The sequence below is a fragment of the Myotis daubentonii genome, chromosome 17, assembly GCF_963259705.1.
Source record: "Myotis daubentonii chromosome 17, mMyoDau2.1, whole genome shotgun sequence".
NCBI classification, from domain to species: Eukaryota; Metazoa; Chordata; class Mammalia; order Chiroptera; family Vespertilionidae; genus Myotis; species Myotis daubentonii.
In genome coordinates, this window is record NC_081856.1 from 3,407,751 (window position 1) to 3,426,073 (window position 18,323).

The window sequence follows — 18,323 nt, forward strand, 5'->3', positions numbered from 1 at the left end:
AGGCCTAACTTGTTAATTTATGATTTATCCATGCCTATCATATTCTAAAATGTGTAGCCACAATTCTCTGTTCCCTGTAACCCCATGCTTTGTCATGTATCTCTAGATTCCTTCAACAAGAGGTGGAGGTGGAATCTCTTTGCTGGCTTTTTGTGACTTTTTATAAAATCAATCAAATTCATTGAATTTCTAGTCCTAGTTCCAAGACATCTAGTGTTAAACCTCAAGACATCTGGCATGCTTCTGCTCATTTTCTCGGCAGACTGTCCAAGCTGATTTCTGTCCCCACTTCAGAGCTGGAGTCCTGAGACTTCCCTTTCTGACCATCCTGGCAGTTCCTGTTGCCTTTCCCCCTTGTTGGATATTGTGTCCTGGACACAATGTTTTTGTTTTTCTCTTGGTTTATACTCTGCCGGAGCATACGTCCCACAGGAGCTTTTGGTAAAGGGCTGTAACTTTACTGTGCCTTCAATTTTGAGATGGTCTGAAGGTCATCTTACTGGTCCCCCAACAGTCTTCCTTAGCTTTCTGCTTTTTCTAATGCTGATGTTCATTGCCACTCATTCTCCTTTTTAAGTTGCAAAATTTGGTTACATCTCTTATTTGCTGTTGTCTTCTATCTCATTCTTCTTCTTCTTTTTTTTAAAATATATTTTATTGAGTTTTTACAGAGAGGAAAGGAGAGAGATAGAGAGCTAGAAACATTGATGAGAGAGAAACATCGACCAGCTGCCTCCTGCACACTCCCCACTGGGAATGTGCCAGCAACCAAGGTACATGCCCCTGACCGGAATCGAACCTGGGACCCTTCAGTCCGCAGGCCGACGCTCTATCCACTGAGCCAAACCGGTTTCGGCCTCATTCTTCTTTTTAAAATCATGATCTGTTTACGCGTATTTGATTTCTTTCCTGTCGTGTTAGTGGGGTTTCAGAAGGGAGCAGCTAGCAGCGCATGTCACATCAACCAGCAAACTCTTATCACATTTTTAGTTACCATAATTCTGGAATGACTAATACAGCATTTATATGGTGAAGAACAGAGGGAGGAAAAAAGTTGTGCAAGAGCATTAAATTGCTGCTGCCACATGGAGATCATGCTTTCCTCACTTAGCATCACGAAACAAAATGGACACTAGATGGCTCTATGAAAGCATCTATATTCTGAACAAGCCCTTTAGTTCAAGAATGTGAAGGCATCATAATACCTTTTATAACAAAGGATTATACACACACACACACTGAGTGGCCAGATCATTATGACCACCTGACGTTTGTAGGCAAATTAGGTATAATTTTGCACTGAAGTTGCTAGAGGGCCAGACCATTATAAATAGGGAAGCAGGTTGTTTACCACGACAGTAGAAGTGATTTTTTTTCCTGATGATATGGGTAAACAATGCGATTTAACAGCTTTCAAACGTGGGAAATTACACACACACACACACACACACACACACACACACACACACACCGAGTGGCCAGATTATTATGATCACTCCATCAGTACTTCGCTGGGCCACCTTTTGCCTTCAATACTGCGGCTATTCTTCTTGACATTGACTCCACGAGATGTTGAAAGGTGATGCGAGGAATCTAACACCATGCCTGATGAGTAGCACTGTCCAGTTCTGTGAGATTTGATGGTTGTGGAACCAGCTGCCTGATGGCTCTTTTAACTTGGTCCCACAAATGCTCAATTGGATTGAGATCTGGTGATTGTGGGGGCCACCTAAGCAAGGTAAAGTCTCCCTCATGTTCTTGAAACCACTCCTGCACAATATGAGCACCACATGACTTTTTTTCCAATTCTCGACTGTCCAATCCTTGTGTTCCTGTGCGAATTGGAGATGTTTTATCTTGGTAACTGCAGACAGCAAAGGTGTTCAAACAGGCCTTTGGCTTCCATATCCCATATGATGCAGTGTACGGCTAATTTGCCTACAACAGGTAGTCATAATAATCTGGCCACTCACGGTCAAATATATCCCACATTCAAAGGCTGTTAAATCACGTTGTTTGATATATATATATATATATATATATATATATATATATATATATATATATATATATATATATATATTGTGTGCCAGGTCCTGTGAGAGGTGCTGGGGCCATAGGGAAGAGCAATGCAGACAGAGCCCTCTCCATGTGCAATTTGCTGAAAACAAGAATTCAGAAACAAAACAGTAATTACAGGTGATAAATCAAACAGTTTCAAATACACAAAGTTTGTGACATAAGATGCTACTGGAATGTAGATTAGGATACCAATCATAGACTGCATCAAAGGAGGCTCTTGAGGAAGTGAGGCCCGAGCTGGGTCTGCAGGACGAAGACTGTTCAAGTACCTGCCTGCAAACATGTCCTTTCTAGGCCGAGGGATGGGAGAGAACATGGAATGGAGACAAGACATGCTGCACTTCAGGAGCAAAGGTGGGCAAGGAGAGAGTAGGACTTGAGGCTGGTGAGTTTCCCAGGGCCCCATCAGGAAAGGTCTTGCATTTCATATTGACTTTAATATAGGTGGGAAAGTAGGTAGTGTTTTAAGCACACTAATCATGTGATTGCATTTACATTTTTGACAGATAATTCTTGTCACCCTTGCAGTATGGATAATATTTTGTGAAGGAGAGAGAATGGTGGCATAGGTAAACACAGATACTCACTGCCTCCCACCACCACATCAAAATTACAAGTAAAATACAGAAAAACCATCATTCAGAACTGCCAGAAATCTGGCTGAATGGAAGACCTACAACTAGAGAAGTGAAAGAGAAAGTACATTGAGACTGGTAGGAGGGGCAGAAGCGTGGAACAGGCTGGCCTGACACCCACATATGGTGTTTTTTAATCTCAGCTGCAGAGGCCTCCTTTGAGGAGCAAGAAGTCCCAGCTGCACACCAGACCCTCATCCCAGGATTCCAGAGCTGAGAAGAGAAGTCCCCCTAACTTCGGGTATAAAAACCAGTGGGGACTGTGACTGAATGGCACAGAGGCTGCTGGAGACCCAGGCAATGCCTCTTAAAGAGCCAGTGCACAGACTTACAAGATCCTGCTTACTCTGAGCTCCAGTGCAGGGTGGCAGCTTTGGGTGATCCAGGGACATATAGGGATGAACGGGATTGTCTGGCATTGGGGCAGAAACTTGGGGGCAGCTTTCTCCCAGACACAGGTGCTCATGGGGTCATTGTTCCTGTATGGGGACCTCCCAGCTGACTGGCAGCCATATCTGAGTTTCATCAGCTTGGCTCACACTGTTTGCTCCACCCTTGTGATTCTCTGAGACCCTACCCCATCCAATTTTCAGCCCCACCCAGACTGTTTGCTGCAGCTTTTTATATGAATGGCCTCTCCTGGCTCAGGCTTCAGACTTTCCTAAAATCTCTCAAACAAGCATCAGCTGGCATCAGTGTGCCCCACAAACCTATCAATAAGAGGCCCAAGACCTGGCACTAGCACCAGCCTGCTTTGCTTCACAGCTGGGGCTCGCCTTGGCACTTCCAAGCCTAATACAACTATCAGCCTCTGCAGAACTCTCCATAGCTCATGCCAGGTGGCCCCAGGCAGTGGCTGACTTTGCAGCTCCCAGGAGGCCCCAGAGTCAGTGCACCTGGTGGGCAGCTTCAGATCATACCAGATTACAACTCTATATATCTACAAGTGATACACTCAAGGGTAAGTCTTAGTGAGCATCAAAGCCCCACTGAAGTCCTGCTCCATAGGGGTGCCTCCTGCACAGCAGCTCTCCCATCGTAGTTGCAGCTGGTCCTCACAGCCAATTGGCCTGTAGGTCCACTCCTCCCAGTGATGACAACAGTAATCAAGGCTCAACTATAACAAGGCTGTGCACACAGCCCACACAGGGATACACCTAGAGTGCTCAGGTCAGGTGACTGGGGAGGCTGAGCCACTGGGCCCTAGTGGACACCTACTACACTAGGCCACTCTACCAACTCCAGGAGACATAGCAGCTCTACCCAATACATAGAAACAAACACAGGGAAGCAGCCAAAATGTGGAGACAAAGAAACATGTCACAAGTGCAAGAAGTGGAAGCAAGCAAACAACTGGATACAGAGTTCAAAACAATGGTTATAAGGTTGCTCAAGGATCTTAATGAGAGTTTTAAGGGACTTAATGAGACTTTCAAGAATCTTAGTGAGAATTTCAAAGACATGAAAAAGGGCCAGTTAGATATTAAGCATACACTAACTGAAATAAAGAATAATTTACAGGGATTCAACAATAGAGTAGAGGATTCCAAGAATTAAATCAATTATTTGGAATGAGGAAGCAAAAAACACCCAATCAGAGAGCAAAAAGAAAAAAGAGTAAAAATATATAAAGATAGTGTAAAGAGCCTCTGGGATAACTTCAAGTGTACCAACATTCACATTATGGGGGTGCCAGAAGGATATGAGAGAGAGCAAGATATTAAAAACTATTTGAAGAAATAATAACAGAAAACTTATCCTACGTGGGTAAAGAAATAGACTTACATTCCAGGAAACACAAAGTGTCCCAAACAAGAGGAACCCAAAGAGGCCCACACCAAGACAAATCGTAATTAAAATGCCAAAGGCTAAAGACAAAGAGAAAGTCTTAAAATCTTCAAAGGAAAAGCAGTTAGTTACCTTCAAGGGATCACCCATATGATTGTCAGCTGATTTCTCAACAGAAACTATCCAGGCTAGAAAGGAGTGGCAAGAGATTCTCAAAGTGATAAATAGCAAGGACCTACAAACAATATTGCTCTACCCAGCAAAGCTGTCATTTAGAATTGAAGGTCAGATAAAGAGCTTCACAGATTAAAAAAAAAAAAAAAAAAGCTAAAGGAATTCATCACCACAAAATCAGTATTGCATGAAATGTTGAAGGATGTTCTTTAAAAAGAGGAAGAAGAAAAAAGATAAAAAAAATTATGAACAATAAAATGGCAATACATATCTGTCAACAATTAAATCTAAAAATCAAGCCGAAACAGGTTTTGCTCAGTGGATAGAGCATCAGCCTGCGGACTGAAGGGTCCCGGGTTTGATTCCGGTCAGGGGCATGTACCTCGGTTGGGGGCACATCCCCAGTAGGAGATGTGCAGAAGGCAGCTGATTGATGTTTCTCTCTCATCGATGTTTCTAACTCTCTATCTCTCTCCCTTCCTCTCTGTAAAAAAATCAATAAAATATATTTTAAAAAATAAAAAATAAATCTAAAAATCAAAATAAATAAGAAATCTAATGAACATAATAAACTGATGAATAAAATAGAATCAGAGGCATGGAAATATGGAACAAACTGATGAATCTCAGAGGGAAGAAGGGAAGGGGACTAGAAGAGATTAATCATTGATGTTATAGGCATGTATGCATTACTATGAACACAGACAATAGGATGGTGAAGGCCTGAGGTGGGGCAGGAACTAGGTGGGGGGAGCAATGGGGGAAAAAGAGGGGACACTTGTAATACTCTCAACAATAATATTTAAAAAAAGATTTTGTGAAGTCTCCAACTTTCCTCAAGTTGTTCAAATTATTGGATTAAAAATGGTCACCAAGGAGTAATTGAAATCAGTGTATAGAAATAGGCTTTGGGGGTCTAACTTAGATCTAGTCAGGGACAAAGAAGCTCCCACAATGAAACAATCAAAGGAAAAATTGGAAGAGAAATTTATATGAATATATAAGTATACTATAGGTAGGAGTATTATAAATGTACAAATAGATAATATATGAATATATATATATATATATATATATATATATATATATATATATATATATATATATATATCCACAGCTAAATTTTCATGGTCAATGTGTGTTTTATAGTAATTACTTTAATTTTCTAATATTACTTTATTTTCAGTTGATAATCGGAATTATATCATGAGATGTGAAGGGACTGAGAATGAGTTACGTTGCCTACTTTTCGCCATTTCTCGTGTGTTGTGGATAACAGCACGTTCTCCTCTGATGTGAGTTTGTACCAGTGTGGCCTTCATCACGGGAGCTTCCCTTCGGTCGAAGAGAACAACCCAAACAGTAGGAACACATAGTAAAATCTCATCGATGTTTTAGTGCCTAGAATTTTAGATCTGAGCAATAATATATTTGGTGGACTTCACATTGTGTTTTGTGAAATATGAAGCAGTCCCTGAGGGTCTTTCAGAGTTGCCTGGGACACAGATGAGGGTCAAGCTGCCGGGCCCTGCTGCCCCCTCCCCTGGCGGGAGAAGCCCTGCTTATCTGTTCACCTTTCATGCGGTATTTCTTGGAAAAGAGTTTTATGCTGCTACTAAGTTGGAAATGCTCTGATTTGTCCATATACCCATTTTCATAGAGGACACTGAGACAAGGATTGTAAAGGGAGCCCCAGGCCTTCCCCTAGACACCTCGTGTAAGCCCCTCCCGAATTTCATGCCCCGCAGGTGTGACGTGAATTTTGTTGAGAAAGCCCAAGTTGTTTCATTGAGAAAGCCCAACAGTTTCAATAAGAAACCTAGTTCCCAGAGGAAATTGGAATGATGAGTTGGCAATGGTCAAAAGAAAAACGTTGCACTAGTATGTGATAAAATAGTTGTCTTGTTTTAATTATGCTGCTTTGTTTAGCTCTATGTTTAAATATAGTAGCATTTACCATAGTCCTTTACAAATAAGTAGATGTCCAATAATGTTTTTTCTGCCTCTTTTTGTAAGTATTTAGAAGGAAACTGCACAGGAGTAGTAGAAAAGAAGTAGCAAAGTATTATTCGGTTAAGAATTGGCAACACAATGAACTACAGCCCCCACTGAGTGCACTCTCTCATTTTAAAGCCACACTGCAAACATACGGACATGGATGCCATTTTCAGCTTAATATGGCATAAATTCAAGTGCTGGAATAACAGGACAAGTACTCTTTTTTTTTCCTAAGAAAAAATGGATTTATTTTGGTAGTTACAAGAGTCTGGTTAAGAACACCATGAAAGATCAGTGGAGGCATCCCGTGGGCACCAGTAGTGAGCACCGTACTTAACCACAGTAGCATGTGGACCTAACTCCATTTAGGACAATCACAGGCTGTGGGGCTGAAACAGGGTTTCGGAATCCTCTGATGGGTCAGATGTTATCCCTGCAGTCACTGGATGCTGGGGTGGCTGGGAGGAAAACCTGGAGGGCTTAGGATAGTAACCCAGTAGTATAAAACTCTTTCAGTGGACTGGTGTGTGCTGGCTGAGAGTTAGCCCTGTCAGGAGAATGAAGACTCGCTCTTTGAAGAGTACTGTGCTGGAAAGTTATCTGTATTTCCAAGATTTGATTCTTAACTCTCCCCTATTGCGCATTTGTGCACTCATGCAAAATCTTATCTGGATTTGCTCTTCAGATTCAATTGTCACTGTGGCTCATGATCTTATCTCTGCCTCTCCCCACTTACTAATATTTTAGGCTTTGGGGGATCAGCTATCTGCTGTTCCTGGTGGCTGATCTCAGTTAATTGCTCATTGATCACTTCGCTAAAATTTTGATTGCTCCAAGGATGCTATCGCACTCTACAGTATAATGTGATGAAAGTACATTGATATCAAAGGGACCTTAGAAAGTGAAAAGGGGGGCGCTTCAGATGTAATTAATATTTATACTCTGGGAATACTTAGATGATCTGGGAGACCATAGTGTCATGAATTTAAACACTCTACTAAAAAAAGACTTGATAAGCCTCTTGATTAGATAAAAGTTTAGTTACAGATTGTTTAATTAAGGGAACTCAAAACTACATTTAACTGTATTCTTTTCAGCCTTGCATTTATTTATTTATTTTGTTAATCCTCACCCAAGGATAGTTTTTGCATTTTGTCCATTGATATTTTTAGAGAGAGTGGAAGGGAGGGGAAGAGACAGAAAGAGACATATCAACTGGTTGCCTCCCACACATGACCTGATCAGGGCTGAGGATCAAGCCTATAACTGGGGCAGGTACCCTCGACCAGAATCGAACCTGCGGCCGTTCAGTCCATAGGCCTATGCTCTAGCCACTGAGCAAAACATGCCAGGGCTAGCCTTGCTTTAATTAAACAATCCCCAACTTGCCTGATCATAAAAATTATGTATGGTGCTTATTCAAAATGTTTATTTCCAGATTCCTTTCCACACATTCTGAAGGAGAATTTCCAGGGAAAGACCTGGAAATGTGAAAGTTAAGAAGCAACCTGGATGATATCTTATGAACAAATTTGGGAGACACTGTTCTGCATTATAGATCATGTCATTCTAAGGCAATGTTGAAGAACAATCAGAACATTTAGTAGGATACCCAGGAAAACACTTGCGGATAAATCTGTATAAGTAGTATTTTATAGTGTTTTAATATATGCATTAACATGATACTATCAGAAAAAAATTGTAAAAGACTTAGAAATGGACAAAAAGAAAAAGTTTTTTGGATGACCTCAATGGAAAATTAGGCATTGTCTAACACACACTTCCGGGTAGTATATTTTTTATCTAAAGCTATTTTACCATTTTAGAAGTAGTAGAGATGATTCTCTTTCACGGAAAGAAAATGTTATGTTGGTTATTGTCCTATTAATATTGGCCAACTTTTTCAAATTTTAAGCAAATCCATTATTTTAATCTATCTATCTATCATCTATATCTATAAATTATCTACCTATACCTACCTATTCTGTCTATCTGTGTATCTCTCTCTCTCTCTCTCAATTATCTACTTACCAGATGCCCAGTGCACAAAATTTGTGCATGGGTAGGGTCCCTAGTGGCTGCTGGCCAGGGCCTCCCTTCCCTGGCTGCCAGCTGCAGGCTGGGGCCTTCCTTTGTTCTGCACTTCCCCCTGGTGGTCAGCGCATGTCATAGCAAGCGATCAAAACTCCCAGTCAGTTGAACTCCTGAGGGGACACGTTGCATATTAGGCTTTAATATATATAGATATCTACCTATTCTATCATCTATCTATCTATCTATCTATCTATCATATATAAGTCTATAAATAGTCATCCATTTCTCTATCTCTGTTGTTTGGATTATCTTTCTAAAGAATTATAACATCTTCCTGTTTGCCTCAAGAATTAATGAGTCAAATAATATCTTTGAGACACGTTCATTGACTATTTTTATGGCATTGATAATTATACCCTCTTTTAAAAATTACCAATGAACAGTACACTAACCACATCATTTTTTAAAAATATATATTTTATTGATTTATTACAGAGAGGAAGGGAGAGAGAGAGTTAGAAACATCGATGAGAGAGAAACATCGATCAGCCGCCTCCTGCACACCTCCCACTGGGGATGTGCCTGCAACCAAGGTACATGCCCTTGACTGGAATCGAACCTGGGACCTTTCAGTCTGAAGGCCGACGCTCTATCCACTGAGCCAAACCGGTTATGGCTAACCACATCATTTTTATCAGCTGAGAGAAGAACAAGAACCAAGCCATCATTTCTCTAATATTGCTTTCCACAGGTGACACATACCCAAAGAGGACACATAGCGTCTGGCTGGAATTCACCAACCTCAGAGCTCACCTTCTAAAGAGCACATCTGACTGTCCCTAGGTGGGTGATTGTGGGAAGTCACGGAAGCATTTTGCGATTCCATCCTTCTCCTGTAGGTGAAGATCCTAGCTGACTTCTAGGATCACTCCCAACCTCAGAAGTCTGGGTCTTTGTCACTGTGACTGTGGGTGGGCACACTTGGACGGAGTACCACAGCGCCCGAGAGGCACTCCCACTCCCCGTTCCACTTAAGATGGGACGGGTGTCTTTTCTCTCTTTCTCTGGCATCATCCATGTGCTCTTGATAGAGGACATGCCATGGTGCCCTGCAGGGTGATGTTGAAAATATGGACTGCCGCTTTGGCAAGGCGCTAACCTGACGGGGGGCCCAGCTGCGGATGGGTGAAGGCCATCTGTGCCCACCAGCTGAGCCTCGCTTCGGATTACTGCATGTCCAACTGCCCTCTAGACTCTGACTCAAGGGCAGGAACTGTGTCTTTCTAATTACAGTTTCTTTACTTTTCAATTACAGCTGACATACAATATTATATTAGCGTCAGGTGTGCAGCCCGGTGATTAGACAGTTATGTAACTTATGAAGTGGTCACCGATTAGTCCAGTGCCCACCTGACACCATGCATAGTTGTCACAATATCATGGACTATATTCCTGATTTCTAATTTTGCATCCAAGTCTCCAGGCATTGCTTGCCTCATGTAGGTCTCTGATGGGTATCTGTTGGTGAACAGGCCATTCCCAAGGCCTCCTCGGCCTTGCACAGGTGCACGTGCTCAGTGCATGAGCTTGTCATGAGAGCAAGGTCACGGGACAGCCCTGCTTTCAGAAGAAGATGCCAACCTGGGACGAGCAGTCGCAGCAATGCCTGAGGCCACTCATTAACTCCCAGCGATACGTCAGGCCTTCCATATAGACTCGATTACATCATAACAGTTGAATTTTAGCTTTTTTCATCAAAAAAAGTATTTGAAGGGCAAAAAACTCATTACTTCTTCAAACTCACTTTATAAGCTGTGGCATTTTTCCAGTTACAGCACACACACAAAAAAATTGCCAATGTAGGTGTAAGGCTTATCAGTGTCTCAGGCTGCGGTTTCTTAATCTGTTCTGACAGAGTGTCCCTTCCCTGATTATCTAATCATGTTACCCAGCAACCAGGAGCCTTCCACTGCCCAGGATAGCTGAGCCAGCCTTTTCAATTTATCTTAGAAGCAGCTGTAAGAAGAAATAGAAGAAGAAAAAAGAAAAAAAAAAACTCGGCCAAGGCATGTTGGTTTCAACTCCTCTTATTTGTACTATGAATTATGCAATCTCCAGTCCCTGTCCCCGCCCCCACTGTTGAAGACTCTGAGCGTGGAACCAGCGTTTAGAAAACGTAAAAGCTCTCCTGACTCCACGTGGTCCCCCTCCCCCTTGTTTTTAATTCTATGGATGAGGTCACTTTGTCCATTTCTGTATTACAATATATAGATTTCCTCTAATGTAAACACTTGCAAATTTTTAAACAGGATGGGACTGTCCTCTAATTGTACATGTTAGTATTTATTAACTTTTCTCTAAATAGATTCAGGTCTTCCATGTTTTGAGTTAATGGCATGTCTGTGAGCTGACATATGATGACTATGAGACAAAAGGATACAGGATGGCATTGAGAGTCTGGCTCTGGGACCACAGCCTGAATTCCATTCCTCTCTCTGTCCCCACTCCACTGGCTGTATATCTTCCAGCAGGTGAGTTTTTTTAAAATACTCTACTTATTTTTATTGAGATGTAAGTGACATGTAACATTAGTTTCAAGTGTACAACATGTTGATTCTATGTTTGTACATATTATGAAATGATTGACAATAAATTTAGCTATACTCTAATTTTTAAACATCATTCACTATAATAAGTTTCTTTTTTGGGGGGGTGGGGTTACAACAGATGAACTTCTATTCCAATGACCCACCATTGGCAAAGTGACAATATTATGAATTGTTATCCCATGAGGTTAACCATCCACATATGCCATGTAACCCAAAACTATTATTTTACATCAAAATTTAAAAATACCAATTATTTTTAAACTGAAAACAGTGCTAGGACTCTGCATAACATGTTGTACATTTTAATTGGTCTTCTCATCAAGTTCTGAGTGGTCTGTATTACTCTACCCAAGAAGAAAACTAAGGCACAGAGAGTTATCTTGCTCATGGTCACCAAATTAGAAATTTTAGCATTGACATCTGAATGTAAGCATTCAGCTGGATTACCTGCTGGAACTGCACAGGATGTCATTCTAGTTTTAATTATGTAGAACACATAAGCAGCAATGTTCAACCACATGTGAGATAATTTACTCAATACTTTTTTTTAACCTCACATGCCCTCAGACATTTTTATTTTTTTAGATATATTTTTATTGATTTCTGAGAAGAAGGGAGAGAAAGATAGAAACATCAATGATGAGAGTATCTTCCATTGGCTACCTCCTGCACACCCCGCTGGGGATTGAGCCCGCACCCAGGCCTGTGCCCTGAGCAGGAATCAAATGACTTTCTGGTTCATAGATCAATGCTCAACCACTGAGCCATGCTGGCCAGGCACCCTCAGACATTTTTACTATAAATATTTCGGTCAAAATTCTTGAAAAGTTTACTTATATCTTTGTGCTATAAACAAATAATAATAATAATTGCAGTGGAACCTAGTATTTAAGAACATAATTTTTGATGTTATCCTTTTAAGAAAAAGAATATAACAACCCAACCCATTTATGACCTTGATTTGGCATGTGAATATGAAGTTCCTGATTACTACTTAAGTTTCAAGTTTATTTATTTTTTGTTGAGATTTTTTTAAATTTTATTTTTCAATTACAGTTTACATTTAATATTATTTTGTCTTGGTTTCAGGTGTACAGCATAGTGGTTAGACGATCACATACTTTCCAAAGTGACCCCCCTACATAGTCACTGCAATATTACTGGCTACATTCCCTGTGCTGTGCTTCATATCCCTGTGACTATTTTTTAAATTAATTTATATTTTAAACTTTATCTTTATTGTTGAAAGTATTACAAATGTCCTTTTAGTGTTTTTTCCCCCTCATTGACCCCCCCCTTCTCCCTGCACCTGCCCCTCTCAAGCTTTTGCCACATTATTGTCTGTGTCCATGGGCTATGCATATATGCATATCATAAAGAGGTAATATGCAAATTGACCATCACACCCTCGCACAAGATGGTCACCCTCATGTGGTCACAAGACGGCTGCCACAAGATGGCTGGCAGGGGAGGGCAGTTGTGGGTGACCAGGCTGGCAGGGGAGGGCAGTTGTGGGTGATCAGGCCGGCAGGGGAGTGCAGCTGGGGGGGGACCAGGCCTGCAGGTGCAATTTTGTTCTTCTTTCTCAAGACTGCTGTGGCTATTCGGGGTCTTTTTTGATTCCATATAAATGTTTGGAGAAAGAATATATCCTTTCTTACTGGTGTTTCGGGTTTCTTAGGATATATTCCTAGAAGTGGGATCACTGGGTCAAATGGGAGTTCCATTTTTAATTTTTTGAGGAAACTCCATACTGTTTTCCACAGTGGCTGCACCAGTCTGCATTCCCACCAGCAGTGCACTAGGGTTCCCTTTTCTCTACATCCTCACCAACACCTGTCTTTTGTTGATTTGTTGATGTTTGCCATTCTGACAGGTGTGAAGTGATACCTCATTGTCGTTTTAATTTGCATCTCTCAGATGATTAGTGACTTTGACCATTTTTTTCATATCTCTTCATGTTCTGTATGTTCACATTGGAGAAGTGTCTATGTAGGCCTTTTGCCCATTTTTTAATTGGATCGTTTTAATCCTTTTGTTAAGTTGTGTGAGTTCCTTATATATTTTGGAAATTAAACACTTATTGGATGTATCATTGGCAAACATGTTTTCCCACGCTGTGGGCTCTCTTTTCACTTTGTTGATGGTTGTTTTGCTGTGTAGAAGCCTTTTATTTTGATGTAGTCCCATTTGTTTATTTTCTCCTTAGTTTCCTTTGCCCTAGGATATGTATCTGTAAACATATTGATTGCTATGAGAGATATCTGAGATTTTACTGCCTATGTTTTTTTTCTAAGATTTTTATGGTCTCACAACTTGCATTTAGGTCTTTTATCCATTTTGAGTTTATTCTTGTGCATGGTGTTAGTTGGTAGTCTAGTTTCATTTTTTTTTTTTTGCAAGTACCTGTCAAGTTTTCCCAACACCATTTATTGAAGAGACTGTCTTTACTGCATTGTATGCTCTTGCCTCCGTTGTCAAATATTAATTGAGTGTAATGGCTTAGGTCAATTTCTGGGGTCTCTGTTCTGTTCCATTGATCTATATGCCTGTTCTTGTGCCAGTACCAGGCTGTTTTGAGTACAGAGGCTTTGTAGTATAAATTGATGTCTGGTATTGTGATTCCTCCAACTCTGTTCTTCTTTCTCAAGATTGCTGTGGCTATTCAGGGTCTTTTTTGATTCCATATAAATGTTTGGAGAGTTAGTTCTAAATCTGTGAAATATGCCATTGGTATTTTAATAGGGATTGCATTGAATCTATAGATTGCTTTGACATTTCAATGATGTTGACTCTATTAATCATGAACATGGTGTTTTCTTCCACTTGTTTATGTCTTCTTCTATCTCTTTTTTCAACATTCTGTAGTTTTCTGAGTACAGGTCTTTTACCTCCTTGGTTAAGTTTATTCCTAAAGTATCTTAATTTTTTTGTTGCAATAGTAAGTGGGATTGTTTAGTTTATCTTTCTGAGAGTTCTTATTAGTGTATAAAAATACCATAGATTTCTGGGTGTTAATTTTGTATCCTGCTATGTTGCTGAATTCATTTATTAAATCTAGTAGTTTTTTTGATGGAGTCTTTAAGGTTTTCTATGTACAATATCATGTCATCTGTGATAATGATACTTTTACTTCCTCCTTTCCAAGTTGGAAACCTTTTATTTCTTCTTACCTGATTGCTGTGGCTAGGACTTTCAGCACTATAGTGAAAATGGACATCTCTATCTTATTCCTATTCTTAGGGGAAATGGTTTTAGTTTTTGCTCATTGAGTATGATGTTGGCTGTAGGTTTGTCATATAAGGCCTTTATCATCTTGAGGTATGATCTCTCTATTCCCACTTTCCTAGGAGTGTTTATCAAAAAGGGATGCTAGGTTGTGTCAAACGCTTTTTCTGTGTCAATTGACATGGTCATATGATTTTTGTCTTCCAATTTGTTTATGTGATGTATCACATTTATTGATTTGGGAATATTGTACCAGCCTTGCATCCCTGGAATAAATCCCACTTGATCATCATGTAAGATATTTTTAAAGTATTGCTGGATCCTATTTGCTAATATTTTGTTGAGGGTCTTAGCATCTATGTTCATCAGAGATATTGGCCTGTCATTCTCTTTCTTTATAGTATCTTTATCTGTTTTTTGAATTAGGCTAATGCTAGCCTCATGAAAAGGTGTTCCTTCCTCTTTGTTTTTTTTTTTTTTGAATAGTTTGAGGAGGATAGGTATTAGTTTTCTTTGAATGTTTGGTAAAACTCCCCTATGAAGCCATCTGGACCAGGGCTTTTGTTTGCTGGGAATTTATTTATTTATTTATTTATTTATTTATTTATTTATTTATTTTTATTACTGCTTCAATTTCATCACTAGTTATGGGCTTATTCAAGTTTTCTGATTCTTCCTGCTTAAGTTTTGGAAAATTATATTTTACTAGGAATATGTCCATTTTGCCTAGGTTGTCCAGTTTGTTGAAATATAGTTATTCATAGTAGTTTTTTAAGATCCTTTGTATTTCTGTGGGGTCAGTTGTTGCTTCGCCTGTTTTATTTCTGATTTTGTTTATTTGGGTCCTCTCTCTTTGGTTCTTGATGAGTCTGGCTAAAGGTTCATCAATTTTGTTTATCTTTTCAAAGAACTAGATTTTGGTTTTGTTGATCTTTTTAATTTTTATATTTTAGTCTCTAGGTCATTTATTTTCACTCTGATACTCACTATTTCCTTCCTTCTACTTACTCTGGCCTTTCTTGTTGTCCTCTTTAAGTTATAGGGTTAGATAGCTTATTATTAGTTTTTCTTGTTTGTTGAGGTAAGCCTGTAGTGCTATGAACTTCCCTCTCAGCTCTGCAGTTGCTGTGAACCACAGATTTGGGGTTCATTTTCATTTGTTTCCAGGAAGTTTTTCATTTCTTTCTTGATCTCTTTGGTAATCCATTCATTGTTTAATAACATGCTATTTAGCCTCCATGTGTTTGAAGACTTCTGAGTATTGGAGTTCATTTCTAATTTCATGCCATTGAGATCCGAGAAGATGCTTGATATGATTTCAATCTTCTTGAACTTGTGGAGACTTAGTTTTTGTCCTGACATGTGGTCTCTCTTTGAAAATATCCCATGTGCACTTGAGAAGAATTCATATTCTGTAGCTTTGGGGTGAAATGTTCTGTAAATGCCAATTAATTCCATCTGATCTAGTGTGTTGTTTAGGATTGCTGTTTCCTGGTTGATATTTTGTCTAGAAGATCTCTCCGTTGATGTCAGTGGGATGTTGAACTCTCCTAATATGATTGTATTGCTGCCCATCTCTTTTTTAAAATCCTCCAGAAGTTTTCTTTATATATATATTTGGATGCTCCCATATTTGGTGCATATATGTTTACCAGAGTTATATCTTCTTGTTGTATCAATCCCTTTAGTATTATGAAGTGTCTTCCATTGTCTCTTGTTATTGCCTTCACTTTAAGGTCAATTTTGTCATATATAAATATTGCTATCCCAGATTTTTTCCCCCTGGAATTTTTTTGCCCATCCCTTCACTTTTATTTTGTGTGAGTCTTTTGTTCTGAGGTGAGTTTCTTGTAGACAGTATTATATGGGCTATGTTTTCTTATCTATTCAGCTACTCTATGCTTTTTGATTGGAGCATTTAAACCATTTACATTTAAGATTATTATTGATAGGTACTTATTTGTTGTCATTCTTACTCTTTAAGCTTGTGTTCTTCTCTTTCTATTTCTTCTTTTTACACCACTCCCTTAAGCATTTCTTGCAGTGCTGATTTCTTTTGGTCTGGGAAGCTCTTTATTTCACCTTCAATTTTGAATCATAGACTTGCTGGATCCAGTAGTCTTGGGTTCAGGCCCTTGGTTTTCATTACTTTGTATACTTCATCCCACTTCCTTCTGGTCTGAAATGTTTCTATTGAGAAATAAGTTGAAAGTCTATTGGGAGGTCCCTTGTAATTAACGTTATGTCTCTCACAGCCTTTAAGATTCTTGCTTTGTCTTTAATGCTTGCCATTTTAATTATTATGTGAATAGGTGTGGATCTTTTTGGGTCCAACTTTGCTGGGACCCTCTGTTTTCTGAATTTGAGTGACTTTTTCTTTCACCAAAATAGGAAAATTCCTGCCATTACTTCTTCAAATAGGTTCTCTTTTCCTTGCTTGCATTCTTCTCCTCCTGGGATCCATATGATACGAATATTGTTATGTTTCAGGTCCCAAAGCTCCCTTAAACTCTCTTCCTGCTTTTTAATTTTTTTCCCATTTGCTGCTCTAAATGGGTGTTTTTTTTTGTTTGTTTGTTTGTTTGTTTTTGTTTTGTTTTTTTTTACCTTGTCTTCTAATTCACTGATTTAGTCCTCAGCTTCTTCTGGTATATTGTTGAATTCTTCCAGGGTGTTTTTTATTTCAGTTATGTTTTTCCTCATTTCCAATTGATTCTTGTTTATTCTTTCAACCTCTCTTTTCATGTTGGTGCAGCTCTTATCAAGTCCCTTAATATTCTCATTAATTTCCTTATAATTCTCATTAAATTGCTTGCAGTTCTCACTGAATTGTTTGAACACCCTTATTACCATTACTCTGAATTCTTTAGCTGACATATTGCTTGCCTCCATTTCCTTTAGTTTCTTTTCTTGTGATTCTTCCTTTTTTTTCCCCTTGGAAATTGTGTCTTTGTCTTCCCATTTTTTCTGTCCCTTTGTATTTGTTTCTATGTATTAGATTTCTATGTTAATCCTCTAAAACTTTGTAGGGTGGTCTTATGTAGTAGGTGTTTTGTGGGACCCAGTAGTGCAGTTTCTTAGGTATCCTGAGCTGGGTGCCCAAGGAAAATCTCTTGCTTGAGTTATCTGGGTTCTCCTAGTTGTGTCTTGGATGTTATTGTCTCATTCATGGATGGGATCTCCTCTCAGGCTGGCTAACTATGTGGCTCACCCCTGACCATGTCAAGTGAGCTGTTGGGGAGGTGCTGACAGAACAAGACAAAATACAACACAACAAAATGCAAAACAAAAGAAACAAAGTTCAAACATACACCAGACCCCTACAGCAACAACAAAAGCAACCACCAGAGAAGAGAGAATTAAGAAAGAGAAAAGAGATCAAGAATGATATAAGAAAAAAAATAGGAGAAAAATAACAAAACAACAAACCAAACAAAAATACCCCCACACAAACAAAAAACAAACAAAAAAGAGCAAGAAAAAAGGGGGGGAGGAAAAAAGGAATATGTAGGTGCAGAGATGAAAGAAAACTAGAATAAAGAATTAGAGGAATAGGGGAAGAAAAATGGTTTAAAATAAAGGAGGAAGGAAAGAAAAGGGAAAAAAATTGAAAAGGAAAATAGAAGATAAAGCAGATAGACTCAAAATAAGAAAAGGAAGCCCTAGCTGGTTTGGCTTGGTGGATAAAGTGTCAGCCTGCGAACTGAAGGGACCCTGGTTTGATTCCAGTCAAGGGCACATGCCTGGGTTGCTGGTTTGATCCCCAGTAGGAGCT